The following is a 16,679-nucleotide window of genomic DNA, read 5'->3' on the forward strand; positions in this document are numbered from 1 at the left end:
ACAAACTGAGGGTTGATGGGGAAGTGGGGGAGAGGGGAAAATGGGTGATGGGCATTGAGGAGGGCACTTTTGTGGTGAGTACTGGGTGTTGTATGTAAGCGATGAATCATAGGAATCTACCCAGGAAACAAAGAGCACACTGTATACATTGTATGTTAGCTAACTTGACAATAAATTGTATTAAAAAGAAAAAAGAAAGAAAATCAGAAGAAAGAAAGAAAGAAAGAAAGAGAAAGAAAGAAAGAAAGAAAGAAAGAAAGAAAGAAAGAAAGAAAGAAAGAAAGAAAAAGAAAAAGGAAATAATAGTGAACCAAAAAAAAGTGTCTGGCATCTGTCAGCAAACACTATGCTGACAATAATGAAAATCTCACAGGAACGCCTGGGTGGCTCAGTCAGTTAAATGCCCAATTTTGCCTTAGGTCATGATTTCACAGGTCATGAGTTTGATCCCTGCATCAGGCTCTGTGCTAACAGCTCGGAGCCTAAAGCCTGCTTCGGATTGTGTCTCCTGCTCTCTTTCTCTCTCTGCCCCTCTCCAGCTTGCACTCTCTTTCTCAAACAAAACAAAACAAAACAAAAGACCTCACAAAAATCAGGTTGGGTTGAGTAGAGGAGATTCTATCACTAAAGAGGTAATCATTCGGATATTTTTGAATGGTCCTTATTCTGTTTGCCAAAATCAAAACTCTTCTCAACTTTAGACACTGAGAAACGGGAAGGCAGGATTGTCTTTCTTTAATAGAGTAACTGGGTTCTAACAGATGTGGCTTAAATAAGATTATGATCCAAATTACATTTTGCTTCAACTCACATTCAAATTGGCTGAGAAATCTCTGGGTAGATGGTGGGCGATGCTGGTCTAGAATTCAAAATTTACAGAGAAAATCTATAAAGCCCATGTGGACAATGACAAAATGGAGGTATGTAAAAGACAAAGGGAAACACAGCACAATTGTCAGTAGCCAGGAAGTGCCGGCCAGGGCCCCAGTCCTGCCTGGCCCTGAAGGACCGGCTTGACATGACCATGTGTTCGTTTGATATTGTCCTAAGTCGTAACAATGAGGACCTAGATTGTGGTGAAGACCCAACCTTAAGAACTCAAGGACAAAAACACTCAGAAAGCTGGCTTAATCAACTGTACTCTGATCATTTCTAGCTGGGCTATGCTCGCATTAAAAACCATCAGGCTCGTAGATGATTGAGCTGTAGTTCATTAAGAAATGCTTGGAGGCTGATGAGAAAGGAGAAAATGAGAACTGTTTCATTGGGAGGATTTTTTTTTTTTTAATTGCTATTTGTCTTCTTGACACCAAGGAGAAGCACAAGGAGATTCAGCAGCTGCATTTAGTTTGCAATGACCTTTCCCCTCTGTTGAACTCTGACCCTGCTGTTTCAATCACCCAGACACGAAACGGGCAAGGAGATGGTTTAAGAGCATTTTCCTTTGTAGTGTGGTGGGAGGGAAAGAAGTTGAGAAGAAAATCTCTCCAGCGAGACAAATTGCCTCTGGGCTTTGGCTGACAAAGGGTTAACAGAACATCAGGTCCAGTTTCCTGCTCAGCAGTTTAATTGCTGCAGCCAGGGAAACATTTGAGGGAGAGAGGGCTGTTACTGGGGACCTCATTTTTCAACGCCCTGTCAGAAAGCTAGTCCACTGAATGGGCTGGCTACAGAAACCAGGAACTGGGTCCCTTTTCCAAATTCAGATGACTCAGATTCTATTGACTTGTCCCTCAGGAGAAATTCTCTAGTTGCTGACCACCCTGGTGTCTTCCATTTGTTATTAGATTATTTCCCTGGAGAGGCAACCCACATAGAGGAAGTGTGTGTGTGATTTCAGAGCAGGGTTTCCAAAGATGAGCATACGTCAGTCACTAGGAAGGCTTATTAAAACAGATAGTAGGCCTGCTGTTAGAGTTGTTTCAGTAGATCTGGGTGAGGCCCAGAAATTGTTTGCATTTCTAACAATTCCCAGGTTGTGCTGCTGCTGGTGGTCATAGGACCACTTTGTGAGAACAAATATTCTAAAATATACTTTCCATTGTCTTCTTTCTGCCTGAATAATTACACCACACACACACACACACACACACACACACACCAGCATAATAAACATTACAGGTGTTTAAAATGCCAATTTTTGTTAACATTATTAACAACTACATGGAGTACCCACTGTGTACCAGTGTTACTAATTTTCTAAGGCAGGTATTGTTGCCCATTTTATCAAAGTAAGTCCTGATCCAGCCCAAGTCTGACTCCTAAGTTCATGCTCTTTTTTTTTTTAATGCTTATTTTTTTGAGAGAGAGAGCATGTGCACCAGCAGAGGGGGTGGGGGGACTTGTTGAAACACACACGGCTACCGCCAAGTTTGTGCTCTAGTAGGACTGGTGTGAAACCCAAGAATTTGCACTTCTAACCGTTTCTCAAGTGATGCTGAAGCTGCTGGTCCTGGGACCACACTTTAAGAACCGGTGTTTTAGAACAAGCCTTCCTGGATTAACTCAGCTTCTCTGATTCATCTTATATTCACTGATTCAGCAGACGTTGCTGGAGTGACTACTATATGTGAAGCTCCTTTTTTGTTCTGAGGATAAACCTTTAATCTAAGGTGAAAACATTTCTGCCCTCATAGAGCTCACTATCTAGAAGGGACAACCAAGCAGAAATAATAAATATACAATGTGACAGGTGATCCAAAGAAAGACAAAAAAATAGTGGGCAGATGGAGGGATGCTATTTTAGTGGTGTGTTTACCTCTGAAGAGACAGTATCCATCAGAGCAGAGACCCAAAAGGTGATGGAGCAAGCCAGTGTGGACATCTAGATGAAGAGTGTTCCAAACAGGAATTAGCAAGTACAAAGGCCCTGAGACAGAAACGTGCTCAGTGTGTTCAAGGAGAACTAAGGAGACTGGTGGACTGGTGGCAGAAGGGGTGTGTCCAACAGAAAGAGTGGTAAGAGGTGAAATTCAGATTTAATAGGTATCTGCATTTAAAAAAAAACTCCCCTGGAGATTCCAACACACATCCAGGTTGGAAATGACATCTCAGTTGCCCTTATTTCTAAAGCTCATCCAACTTTTCTCAGTTCTCATTAACAGTATTTTGGTGTGCGATCTGAGAGTAGATACATCCCTGGAACACAAAATAAGTAATGATTCCTCACAGGGTAAGGTTTATTGGGCATGCCAGGCACTGAGCTTTGCATGATTGTCATTCAAAGAAATCATTTCTCCCTCTTTTTAAAAAAATGTTTAATGTTTATTTTTCAGAGACAGGGACAGAGTACGAACAGGGGAGGGGCAGAGAGAGAGGGACATAGAATCTGAAGCAGGCTCCAGGCTCTGAGCTGTCAGCACAGAGCACAAGGCAGGGCTCGAACCCACAAATTGTGAGATCATGACCTGAGCGAAAGGCGGATGCTTGACCGACTAAGCCACCCAGGCACCCCTCATTTCTCCCTTTTATACAACAGCCTGAACCAAGCTTATATCTTGAGTGTGGAAATGAAAGAAAAAGGCTGAATCCAAAGAGGAAGGGAGAGCTTTTGGTGACAGACAAGATACAGATACATAGGAGGGAAAGAATGGATATGCGTGGCTACCCATGGGGACTTGGAGAGGGAATGGAATTTATATCAGGACAACAAGGGGCCTGATTTTATATAAGCCTATGTGAATCAAATGGAAGTATGTGTGGGGTGGGGGGAGGGAAGCTGGCCAGGGAAGAAAGAAGAGACACAATCAATCTATATACCTGAAACTGATACTACACTGCATGTTAACTAACTGGAATTTAAACAAAAACTTGAAAAAAGTTGTTGTTTTTTTTTAAAGCAGAGTATAAGAAAAGTACACTACCCCACCAGTCTATTACCCCAAGCTGCTATTTCCAACAGAGCTGCAGCAAACACAAAATGGACAAAGGTCAGTTCTCCTGTCCTTCAAGCATATGGGTATGTAACCAGCTGGCTTTGTAAGAGGGATCTCCCATTATGGAGAACACTTTATCCCATAAATAAGTCAGACTCAATTATTTTATATCAAAACAATATCTTAGCTTTTTAACGAGCACAACTGCCAATACACACAGTCACGCATTATGAATCACTATATGCTCCTTCCTACACTTTCTAATTTCCTGCTAAGGAGACAGGGCTGAATGGGGTCATTAATCTGAATTAGAAATACTGTGACCTGCTCTGCACTTTGCTCGCTAACACTGTGTGGCAGAGCTGGATCTGGAGGGGGGTTTACTTTCTATACAGTTCTGAGGAAGAGGTGGGGCCATGAGGGAGATACTGAACGAGTTTTCACTTTTAAGCCTCCTTTAATTCCGGGTGCATCTCACAGTGGGCTTTGAAATCATTGCTGTCATTCCGATGCCTTTACTGGAGCTGTTGTTAAAAGGCAAGCTTTGCTCAGCCTCTGTCTGGAACTCTGGAAGACTCACCTAAGCAGCCTAAAATAATGTGCTCCCTTTGTTAGAGAAGGGGGACTTGTGTATTTTTCTGGCTGAATTGACATAGCTCAATGGATGTTTCACTGGTGATGCCATGGAGGGCAGACTCTGAAGAAAGCAGGACCATCTGAAAGGCAGTTGGTTCAATAAGTCTCTCTTGCAATTGCTTGCTTATTTCAGAGGGAATGCAATGAATGGCCCTTGGAAAAGCTTAGCTGCAAAGCATGCTGACTTTGTGGGCTGAGAAACTACACAGAGAGAAAACTCAAGTTTATTACATTACCTTCTTTTTAGGACTCTGGTAAGGATTTTGATGGACTTTCTGGGGCTAATCGGAGCTGGAGACTTTCTTCGGAGGGTTAGAACCAGCCTTGTTCTCCCCAGGCCTCTGAAACAGAACCACAGATTAGAACAGACACCTAGCACAGCGTTTGGCCAAAGGATGCTGTTTTTGACCTACCCCACCCCATTCTGACCCCTAATTGGTTACACCCTTTACTGCTAACAATACTATGCACTAGAAGTAAAAAGTGAGTTCCAAAGGGTTGGAAAAATTCCCCGCAGGCAGGTCTGTGAGGGTCAGTCTGCAGGTGCAGCCTCAGTGTTCTGAGGCCATCCAGAACAGCTGCATTCCCTCAAGTCACTTCTGGGTGTCTCCCCCAGACGCAGAGTGCACAGCTGAAGGAACTGTGGTCTGAGCTGAGTCATTCATCTGTCCTATCTGCTGGGCCCCACCGCACTATCCCAGAGACCTTGGAAGCTGGGAGGATGGGACCCTCAAATTTTCTTTATAGCTGGTACATGGAAACTTTGCCCTTTCTGACTCATCTCCTGCCTTCCTCACCCCCTTCCACAGTCCTGGGTGGTGGGAGGTTCTGAAAACAGCCCCAAATTCAGCTCTGCCCCGAACCTCCTGAACTGGCCAACCTCCTACCGCCCCCTGCACGTGCCCCACGGCCTCCTGAGAGACCCAGAGGTGACCACAGCCAACTGACTTCGGAGCCTTGGGCATTAGGGGTTTTGTTGCTGCTCTAAGCTATGGAAAACTTGAGTAATTTTCTGTGGTCACAACCCCAGGGGCCCTAGTCAGTGTAATTATAAGTCAATCACTTTCCTTCCAACTCTGGTTCCTCTTCCCTTTGGGCAGGTAAAATCATTACCATGGCTCCTTTCTCCTCTCAGCCAGACATTTATACAGGCCATTTACCTCATGGCTCATGAATCTTCTCAACTGAATGTTATTTGGTGGTGGTGGTGGTGGCAGGGGGGTTGTACTTATTTATTTAACTCAGAGCAGCAGAAGGCCCATCATTGATTTCCCCGCCTTCCACAGCATTGGGACGCCTTCTGTTTTCCTAAGTGTGAGTGAAGGGTAGATGATCCCCACAAAGAAACCTTCCCGAGGCACAGCCCCAGAGGGCCCCCCAACATGCAGCCCTCAGCCCATACACAGTTTGACCTGGAGATGCCCCCTTCATACAACAAGGCCAGGGGAAACAACACTCTGTCCTCAAGGGAGGCACTGGGGCTGGACGGGGAGAGAGATGGGTTTTTGTGCATCTAGAATGCAAAGAACCCTTTCCAAATTTTCCTTACTACACTAATTAGAAATAAAGAAAAAAAAATACCTTCTTGAGTCTGGTAAAGCAATTCCAAATACAGTATGGTCATTTATGAGAGTTTTGTTGAGCCAGAATTGAAGGGACTGCTTAAGTTCTCCCCAAAACACCTCTAATTATCTCTCCCTCCTAATCCATCAGCAACCTTAGCCTTGCAGAAACTGTTCATATTAAAACCTCTCCTGATGTAGAAGGTGTTCCCACCTCAGGCTAAACCCAGCCCACAGACCTCAGATCTGGGGAAGCTTTATCCCTGGAGGCACCCACATCTCAGAAACAGTACAGTTCCCTGAGTGATGTGCATTTCCGAGGTTCTGGATTTACAGCTTCCCTCACGGGACAGCCCGGATTGTGTAGTCCAACAGCCAGATTCGCTGTCTGTTCCTGCCCCTGTGGCACATACTTCAGAGGCCCTTGCTGCATTTTTAATTATGTAGTTGAGCTGTTGTCAGCATTTCCACAATCGTTTCTTATGGTCCTTCCTTCAGCGTTTTACAACATAGCAATTCCCTAAAGTGGATGTCAATACAGCAGCATCAGTTAATAGGAGAATGTGCTCACAGAGTCTAGGGGACCTGGGTTCAAATCCACGGTCTGTAAATTATTAGCTGTGTGGTCTTGGACAAGTTATTCAACCTCCCTAAATTCTAGTGTCTTCATGAACAAAATGGGGGCGATAACAACACCTACCTCATGGAATAGTTCTAAGGATGAAATAAGATAATGAACAAAAATATCCTGGATCTAGAAGCACCTGGGTGGCTTAGGTGGTTGAGCATCTGACTTTTGATTTTGGCTCGGGTCATGATCTCACAGTTCGTGAGACTGAGCCCCATGTCAGGCTCCGTGCTGACAGTGCAGACCCTGCTTGGGATTCTGTCTCTCTCCCTCTCTCCCCCTGTTCCTCCCCTGCTCACACTCTCACTCTCTCTCAAAATAAATAAATAAATAAACTTAAAAGAAAGAAAGAAAGAAAGAAAGAAAGAAAGAAAGAAAGAAAGAAAGAAAGAAAGAAAGAAAGGAAGAAAGAATTGTCCTGGGTCTAGAGTGACACTGTCCAATAGGTATATAATGAGAGACACATGTAATTCTAAATTCTCTACTAGTTTCATTTTTAAAAACAGGAAAAGAAACAAGTGAACTTAATTTAACATATATATAAACATCATTACCAAACAACATCAGTATAAAATATATGAGTTATCTTTGTCATACAAAATCTTTGAAATATTCTATGTATATTATACATCTCAATGACAACAAGCCACATGCCAACTGCTTGCAGAGGGTGGCTGCCATATGAGGTCTAAAACATGGTAAATATTAGGTAAAGGCACATTCCTTTCACTAATTGTCCTTCCATGCCTTGGGGTTTATAGACATTTGGAAACGAACTCGGAAGCCACCTTTAGCCCCATTGCTGAAAGGTAATTTTTGAGTTCTAAAGCCAGTCTTTTCCTGTAGGGAAACAGGCAAGGCCTTGGTGCTCAGCCACCTGTGCACAGGTAGAGAGTTTTATGGATTCCCAACTCTACCATTCTGACTTCCTGGAACCCTACACCTCAAAGTTGCAGAGGCCCTCAGTAGTCTAGTCTAATCTCTTACCATTTGCTTGAGCACCTCATATAATGCTCATGCTAATCCCTCAGCCTCTTCTTGAATGCCCCCAACAGTGAGCAGCTCACCAAGCTCCTGGGACTGCCTGGTCCACTTTCAGATGACTTTGGCTTAGAAGCCCATCTTTCTTCTCTCTAGCTTCTGCCCATTGGTCCTAATACTAACCCCTGGGGAGAGAATAAGTCAAAGCTCTGTTCTGTATGTGAAGCTGGTTCTTAGGTCCCCCTCTAGGTCTCTTTTGTCAAAGATAAACAGGCCCAGTTATTTCCATGGTTGCTCATATGACAGGATGTGAAACTCCCTCTCCATACTATGTGTATGTATCTTTTGCAAACTGCAGCTTCCAGAACTACACATAAGATAGTCAGTGTGGGCCTCAAAGACAAACATTCCTGTTTGTGGGCAGCCTCACCACCACTGCCATCTTTGCCACAGCCACACCACACCCTCAGCATCTTGTGGCAGGCAGCCTCTCAGCCTATAAGGCCTCCACATGCCCAACTCCATGCCGGATGCCAGGGGCTCTCCACCTACCAACTGAGTGTCCTTCTGACGCTGGCCTCTCTTCCTTCTAGCCTGGATGCAAGGAGGCCCAGGAGCTCCAGTATCACGTCTCCTCCTACCATGCCAGGGTCTATGAGCCCTTGCCAGCTCCCTCACAGCCTCATACACAGAGGCAGAGAGCCCAGAGATGCCTTGGCATATTGTTTCTCTGGGGGATTAAGGTTGCTCCCCTTGTGCCCCTCTGGCAGTGGGGAAACCCTTGGCTAGCTTTCCTCTTGTGTGTTATGGAAATTCCTGCCAGGATCCCAGCACTGGGGCTGCAGTTTCAGCCTCTCCCTTCTAGATGTTTCTTTGCCACTGATTAACCTCACACCAAACTCCCATTAAGGCCCTGTTCAAAAGAGTGGGGTGGACAATGCATGGGGCTGGGTGGGAACAAATACACTTCTCCAGAGATAGGGAAGGAAAGGAGCAGCTGCAAAGGAAGATTGAACTCGGCCTCACTCCCATCGATCAATAAATCAGTCAATCTTTATTGAGCTCCTCTGCCTGCACATGCTCATTAGCCAGCATGGACCCAAGAGTTGCAGGTCTGAGTCTGGGATTTGAGGGGGAGGAGAAGGCTTCTGTAAAACATTTTCACCTCATGAAGTTCAGTAGATTCCCTGTAGGGTCATTAGCTAATTCATGCTAAGGTGTTAATGACTTATCAGCTTTCTTTCTTTCTAAAGGGACTCTAGCCAGGGAGGGCCTGGGCAGGGACCTCCTAAAAGGGTAAAAGGTGGAGAAGTAAATGCTAAAGGCAAACGTGTCTATCTTGCCATTTTCCCCAGGGCTCAGGATGCTGAATATTCACTAGGCTCAGGAAAGAAGGTAGGAGCAGAGCTCTGGTGACAGTGCTGCTTTCATTCCCTGGTTCTTCCCTTCACCAAATGTGACCTACAGCCAGTTACTTGGCCTCCTGAGCCTCTGCCCAAGTAAAAGAGGAGCATCCACCAAATACAGATGGGAGGATAAAGAAATTGGTATAGTTCTTGGTTTAAAGCAAAACAAAACAAGAAAACGTGGTGATTACTTTTGTTCATCTTGAAATAAACCCAGACTGACAAGAGCTGTGGCCTTCCAAAAAGGGGATTGATGGTGAATCTTCCTTGGCCTTCAACTATAACAATTCCTGCCATCCAGACCTCATCTGGTGGCCTTCTATAACACTATCTTTTGCAAATTTGTCCAATCCTTTTTGATATTTATTCCCATTTATATATCCTCCTTATATTACCTCTTAATTAATGAGTCTCACAAGTTTTTGTTCTAAAATCACCTCCCTGAAACATTAAAGGCAGGTTCCTCAACCCAGTGTTTTGGGATTTGATAACCAAGCTGCACTTTCCTTTTGATTCATCATTTTATAGATTCTGCCCATGTCTTAGCTCAGGCTTTTCCCTCTGCAGATTCTGTACTGCATCTTTATACCTCAGTCTTGCCTGCTTCACAGTATTCATCCATCCATTCATTCAACAAACATTTATCAGTTCCTTCTAAGTACTGCTGATAAGAGCAGGACCACAATCATGGTCTCTTTCCTCATAGTCATTATATACCACCAGGAAAATGGAAAGAAATAGGTAAATAAGCAAATGAGTAAAATAATTCCAGTGTAATGGAATAGAAATAAGTATAATGAAGAAAATGAACAAGAGGTTGAGATGTGGACTACTACAGAGGTCATCAAGGAAGGAAGGAAGAAGTCCTCAGGTGGGAAAGAGGTCGGCATGAGACCCCGAGATACTGAGAGTGGGGGGAATAGGGAATGGGTGGGGGGTGGAGGGACAGGGTTGAGCCAGACCATGAATAGCTCTGTAGCCCATCTAAAGGGGCCTGGACTTTATTGTTAAACTTGTTGAGAAGCTGATGATAGGTTTTAATCATGGTGGTAACATAGCCTGATGTTTGTTTTAAAAGGTTAACTTTGCCATCACATACAACATGATAGGTTTGGGAAGAAAACAGATTGCAAATTTGGAGACTGTTGTTTTAACCTAAATGAGAGACAATGGTGGGTGAGACCCATGGAAAGAAGTAGATAAATTCTAGGCACATTTACAAACTAGAGGTAAAAAAGAGCAGGGGGTAGATAACCAGGTGTCCTGTTTCAGGCACACATTCATTTTGTGATGTCTGTGAGGCATGGTGTGTCAAAAAGGTAGATGGACACATGAGACGGGAGCTCACAGACCTGACCAGACATGAGTTTGGAAATTATACCATAAAGATGACCTCTCATCCGTAGGACTCCATCCACTCGCCTCCCTCCTGCCAAGCATTCCGGTTCCTCTCCTGGGGACACAATCTGGTGCTACTGCATTTGCTGAATAGCCACTAAGGCTGGACCCACAGATTTCCAGGAGGACCAAGGAGTCCCAGAAAAAAACCAAAACACAAAAGAAGCAGTAGCCATTGCTATTTGCTGTGGAACCACACATTCTCACTCAATTCTGAGTGTTGTTCATTGCTTTGTATTATTCTGGAAGGCGTTGCTTTTCTCCCCCAGGATCTTTGCAAGTGTTATTGTTTGGCAAAATGGCCATCTCAGTTGCATTCAAGCAAATACTTGTTCTAGTTCTGAAAGTGGAGCTAAATGACCATTCCTATTTATAAAATCCTCTTTTTTTAAAAAAAAATTTTAAGAGAGAGAGGGTGTTGGGGAGGAGCAAAGAATGAGGGAGAGAGAATGCCAAGAAGGCTCTGTGCTGCCAGTGAGGAGCCCAACACGGAGCTTGATCTCATGAAGTATGAGATGCTTAACCAACTAAGCCACCCAGGAGCCCCTCAAATCCTCTTATTCTGATTGGTACCACATCTTTTGGGTGGATACATTTATTTTCCATTACTCATGGCTTTTTGAGACAAACATATTTTAGACTTTAAATTAGCCCATGGTTACAGCCTCAAATGAAAGGAAATGTAAAGTCTGATAAACACAAGAAAGAGCAAGAAAAGGGACTAGGGCATCTTTCATTCTGTGACTACATCTCAGAAGGCCCAGATTTCCACAGTGATTCTTCTGAATGAAAGTTTCCATGAATCATGAGCTACCAGAAAAGAGAAACATTATTTATGATATCTAATTTTTTTTCTAGCTTTTGCATTTCTTCCATTTCAACAACAAAAGGAAAGTTGGATTTTCCCCTTCTAATGTGTATAGAATCAACTCCTAGGCAACGTTTCACAAAATTTAAATTTTGTGTGCTTTTTAAAATATTTCCAGAAGGCAGCAATTTATAAAGGAGATTCTGGTCAGTAAACACCTTAAGCAAAAATCACTATGCCATTAAACATTTTGCATGCTGTTGTAATGTTTTCCATATAAAATTACCAAAATTATCTGCTAACTCTGTTACCTGCTCTCAGCCTAAGGAGAATAAAACAAAGCCATCAGCATATGCCATGCCAGCAACTTTTTTTTTCTGTTTTAAATGGCAGTAGGGAGCTTGAATTTGCATGCTAAAGTAAATGAAACGATTTTATTATATTTGCTGAAACAGCCCATTACTGTATATCATTTCAGAAGACCACAAAATTTAGCACATGTAATCGAAATGGATTGCCTCCTTCTAACTGTGAGGAGAAATGTAAAAACACTGAATTGAGTTCTTATAAATGGAAGTGGTTAATTATCTTACCATAATCTTGCTATTACTTGAATACAGTTTAAATACCATATACGTCTTAAGTCTTTGCATCTTGCCTTTGAATATGTTGGATATTTCCCTTAGAAAGACTTAATTGTGCATTTATTTCTTTGTACCTCATTGTCTCAGCTAATTAGATATTTTTTTGTTTCAGATGCCAAAAGAAGTATTGTCAGATGCATGAAGTTGCTTATCCTATAGAGAAGATTGCCAACAATTTAAATTTTAATTTAGAAGTTTCTACTGTATTTATTTTCTAGTTAACATACAAAGAAAATGCGGTTTAAAGGAAGGTTTTTTCATCTTTCTCTGTGGGAGTACATGTGCTTAAGCAAGCCAGCAATCTAAAATTAGAAATGTTCTCTTGCAAAAAGCACACAAAGTCTACAAGAGGCCTGGGAATTGAACAGAGTGGGAAATAAAAACTAACAACTCGTGATAAGGAGATACTTGGTGACCCAGTGTGAGCTTTCTATGAGGTGCTTGTGTTCACCGTGGTTAGGTACAAAGCCCTTTTGCTCTCCTGGTTTCTGAGAGTTTGGTTAGAAAATCAGAATGAAAAATGCAGATGTCTTGAGATAATTTGGGGCTTTTTTGTTTCAATTCAGTTGGGGAAGACTTTTCTCCATGATCAGAGAAGCAGTGGCTTACTGTTCAAAACATCAAAAAAAAAAAAAACAACAACACAAAAAACAAAAAACTAACAAACAAAAAAACCCTTGAAGAAACGTGTCTCAATAAACTTTTCTCACAAATGCTTCTTGATACAGAATATCTTCTTAACAAGGATAGAAAGTCAATATTGAGCCAAAGATAAAATGGTGAAACAAGAGTATTACTAAAAAAGAAAACTTTGACCAATGGAAACAAATTAGTACAAAATAAATACCACTGATAATCAAATTACTGGCATAGAATAAAGGTTTGAGATCATTAAAGTACATGTACATTTAAAAAGATAAATTATAGCAATGAAAAAAAAAGACAGTTGATATGGAAGGCAGGATAACTAGTATTCCTGAAAAAAGTCTGATATATGGACTAGTTATGTATTCAAAAATATCATATAAGAAAATTTATCTGAGTTGAAGAAAAAAATTTTTAATCATCTATCATTGGAAAGAACATGTATTCTGAGAAAATCGGATACAGGACTACACTAAGACAGATTCTAGTCAAGTTCCTAAAATCTCAGGAATAGAACAATTTTAGGCAACTGGACAGAAAAAGCAAATAGCCTACGAGAGATTAAAATCAGACTTTGTTAGATCAATCAGTGCTGTAAGACAATGGAACAATTGTTCTGATGTGAAAATTGCATGACCCAATAATGTTACACCCAAGGTGGCAGTCAAATAGGAAAGCATTATGAACCATGGAAGGACAAGGGAGCTTGCTACCCATGAGCTCTCTGAAAAAAACAAAAAACAAAAAACAAAAAACTAGACAATGAACACCTGCCAATTCATTTTCAATTAAAATTAAAAACTCAGAAATGGAGAAGGTATGATTTTTTAAAAAGACTAATGGTGGACACTCCATTAAATATTAACTCTTAACATAATGTAAATTGAGGTTACAGGATAAAATACAATGTTATAAACCCAAATTTACAAATAATAATAAAACACAAAAAAAATGGAGGCAAAGGAGACAGAGGTATGAAGATGTGTGGTAGTACTAGGGCCCTATTCTTTCATAGCAGGGAGTAAATTTACAATGTTGAAAATGAAAATCTAGAACTTTTAAAATCTTGATTCCAACATTAGTATTTTTCATGTTTTCTTAACTTTAAAAAGTTCTTTTAGGGTACCTGGGTGGCTCAGTGGGTTAAGCGTCCAACTCCAGCTCAGATCATGATCTCATCTTTCATGGGTTTGAGCCCTGCGTCAGGCTCTGTGTTGACAGCTTGGAGCCTGCAGCCTGCTTCGGATTCTGTGTCTTCGGCTCCCTCTGCCCCTCCCCCGCCCATGTTCTGTCTCTTTCTCTCTCTCAAAAAATAAACATTGACATATTTTTTAATTAAAAAAGTCCTTTCATGGAACAATATTCCTCAAGATGAAGAAATATGTATTTGAAGTTCAATAGTCCCTTTAATCTTACTTCTATAATTTCAAGTAACATTAAACTTAATACATTTTACTTCCAAAAAGCATTTATAATTTTATGAACATAATGATAAAGTACCTTCATTTTTTTTAACTTTTTTTTAAGCTTATTTATTTATTTTGAGAGAGAGAGAGAGAGAGCATGTGCATGAGTAGAGGAGGAGCACAGAGAGGGAGAGAAAGAATTTCAGGCAGCTCCACACTGTCAGTGCAGAGCCCAATGCAGGGCTTGATCCCACTAACTGTGAGATCGCGACCGGAGCCTAGACCAAGGGTTGGATGCTTAACCGAATGAACCACCCAGGTGCCCCAGTACTTTCATTTTAAAAAAGACTAGAAGCAGACATGCCACGGTGTTAATAATGGCTCATTTTAAGTCATGGAATTAACCATTATTATAGCTTTATCTTTGTTCTTCTGCAATTTTTTTAAATTAAAAAAAAAAAATTTAGAGCAAAGGTTGGAGCTGGACCAGGGAGGGATATCTAATAAGAATTTTTCTCAGATCTTCCCAGCTCTAGGTTGGTCTTTAAGAATTTTTGTCTTGGGGAGCCTTGGTGGCTCAGTCAGTTGAGTGTCTGATTTCAGCTCAGGTCGTGATCTCACGGGTTCATGAGTTTAAGCCCTGCAGCAATTTTGTGCTGTCAGTGCAAAGCCTGCCTCAGATCCTCTGTCCCCCAGCCCCTTCTTCTGCCCCTCCCCCACTCGTTATCTGTCTGTCTGTCTGTCTCTCAAAAGTAAATAACTTTTAAAAAGAATTTAAAAAGAATTTTTGTCTTGAGCAGCTGGGGAACTTGCATAGCTGTTTGTATACTCTATCATGCAAACATTAGAATGTATCTATTTGCTGGGGCACCTGGGTGGCTCAGTTGGTTAAGTGTCCAACTTCGGCTGGGGTCATGATCTCACGCTTCGTGGGTTAGAGCCCCATGTCAGGCTCTGTGCTGACAACTCAGAGCCTGGAGCCTGCTTCAGATTCTGTGTCTCCCTCTCTCTCTCTGCCCCTCCCCTGCTTGCACTCTGTCTCTCTGTCTCCCAAAAATAAATAAATAATTTAAAAAAGAATTAAAAAAAAAAAGAATATATATATTTGCATAAATACTTTCACTACTGGAAAAATTAATTAAGTAGCCCCTTCAACTTTTCATTTTATGTCTACTCCTCTAACTCTCTCCCTCCTCAGGCCTGCCTTTTCTGCCCTTCCCTTGTCCCCTGGGTTGGAGGGAAACACAGTATGGTGTAATGCAAAGGTCTGCTTCTGGCTCCTTCAGTTAGCCTCAGCTTAGTAACTTCCTTTTCCAGGCCTTGCTACCTCACCTGTGACACATTATCTCCTGCTTGATGGCAGGACTTGGGTGAACTAACTACTCAGAAGAGACACCAAGGCTGGGAATGGGAGACATGGAAGAAAACCAAAATGTTCACACTTGTGTCCCCATACCAACCAGCTGCAACAGGAGCTCCAGGAGGATGGTGGGTAGAGGAGGGCAGGTGGGTCGTGGCTGGACCAAGATGCTCGCTCAGCCTTGGCAGGTGAAGGCCAACAGTACAAATATGCTGGTGAGTGTTTTCAGTCCTTAAACTTTCCTATTCTTTTTTACAGACTTAGGATGGGGAAGGTTAGGAGGAAACAGCACAGGGAACAAGAGAACATATCCTATAGGTTCATTAGTATCCAAAGAAAAGAGAATTCCGTGAGCGACAAAGGTGCAAAGCAGTTGTATGACAGCTCTTTCAGTAAAATGTTGGGGCAGCTCAGGACTTCACACCTGTGCCTTCCTTGACCATGATGACAATCCTGGGCGTTAAAGGGAAGTGACATCACTGTGCTCCCCACTTTAGGGACGACAGGGGCTCAGCCCAGTCAGGGATGTCCCCAAGGTCACTAGGTTAGTGAGTGGGAGAGTAGGGATCCCAAGCCAGATCTGCTCACTCTATAGATGATGTTTTTTCTGGTACTGCAGTCATTCAAATATAAAGCCATCACAGACCTAAGTTCATTTAGCAAACAAAGCACAGAACCTAAAGAAACACAGAAAGGGTAAAAGAGAAAAAAGCTCTCCAAATTTTCTGGTGCCATGTAATGAGACTTGTTACTCCTGACTTACCTTCTTCCCTGTGGACAGCATTCCACACAGATGCCTCAGAGCTCTCCACATGCAGTGCACAAGGCTCAGCTAAAACCCTAGACAGAGGGAGTGAAGTAGCACCTGGGGACGCTGTGTGTGTCACATGTACACTTGCTTGTATTTTATTTCCCCATATCTTTTCTTGTCCATATATGTATGACTTTATTGATCCACCGGCAGCCTCACTGAGTTAACTGGCAGGTGCCATGCAATTCCTCTTATGTCTAAAGAAAAGAATAAAGTTTTCAGAAAACATTGGTATGCTATAGATTTCTAAGCCCCCGGGGAGACTGCAGTTCTGTCAGTCCTTCCAAGTATCTCTTTTACACAGGACTCCAGTGGCTGATTTCCTCACCTCCTTTACTAATGTAATCGTTAGTAGTTTGCAGCAGGATTATAATTGTAATAATAACGGCTCACATTTCTTGAGCACTTAAGGCTCAGTGCTAAGTGTTTTGTTAGCATTATCTCATTTGAGAGAATTACTATCTTGATATTTTAGATGATGGAATTGAGAATTGGAAAGGTTAAGGAACCCATTCCTGA

The 16,679-nt window shown here is 42.2% G+C and overlaps 2 long non-coding RNA genes across 4 annotated transcripts in view; one reads left to right on the forward strand and one right to left on the reverse strand.

Annotated features, from left to right (window-relative positions):
* LOC147582514 (uncharacterized) overlaps positions 1-16,679 on the forward strand; it is an 874,254-nt gene that overhangs the window by 731,943 nt on the left and 125,632 nt on the right. The window lies entirely within an intron of this gene.
* Positions 1-16,679, reverse strand: part of LOC147582516 (uncharacterized) — a 188,020-nt gene that overhangs the window by 19,508 nt on the left and 151,833 nt on the right. For 2 of the 3 annotated variants that reach the window (XR_015249213.1, XR_015249215.1), the window contains exons 3-4: positions 16,113-16,189; positions 4,748-4,852 (exon numbers count right to left, since the gene is read on the reverse strand). This is a non-coding gene — a long non-coding RNA (uncharacterized LOC147582516). Of the gene's footprint in view, positions 1-4,747; positions 4,853-15,449; positions 15,609-16,112; positions 16,190-16,679 lie in introns of all 3 variants that reach the window. The other variant, XR_015249214.1, reaches the window with a different exon arrangement.

The sequence above is a fragment of the Puma concolor genome, chromosome A3 (assembly GCF_028749965.1).
Source record: "Puma concolor isolate L17-30 chromosome A3, mPumCon1.1.hap2, whole genome shotgun sequence".
Taxonomy (NCBI): Eukaryota; Metazoa; Chordata; class Mammalia; order Carnivora; family Felidae; genus Puma; species Puma concolor.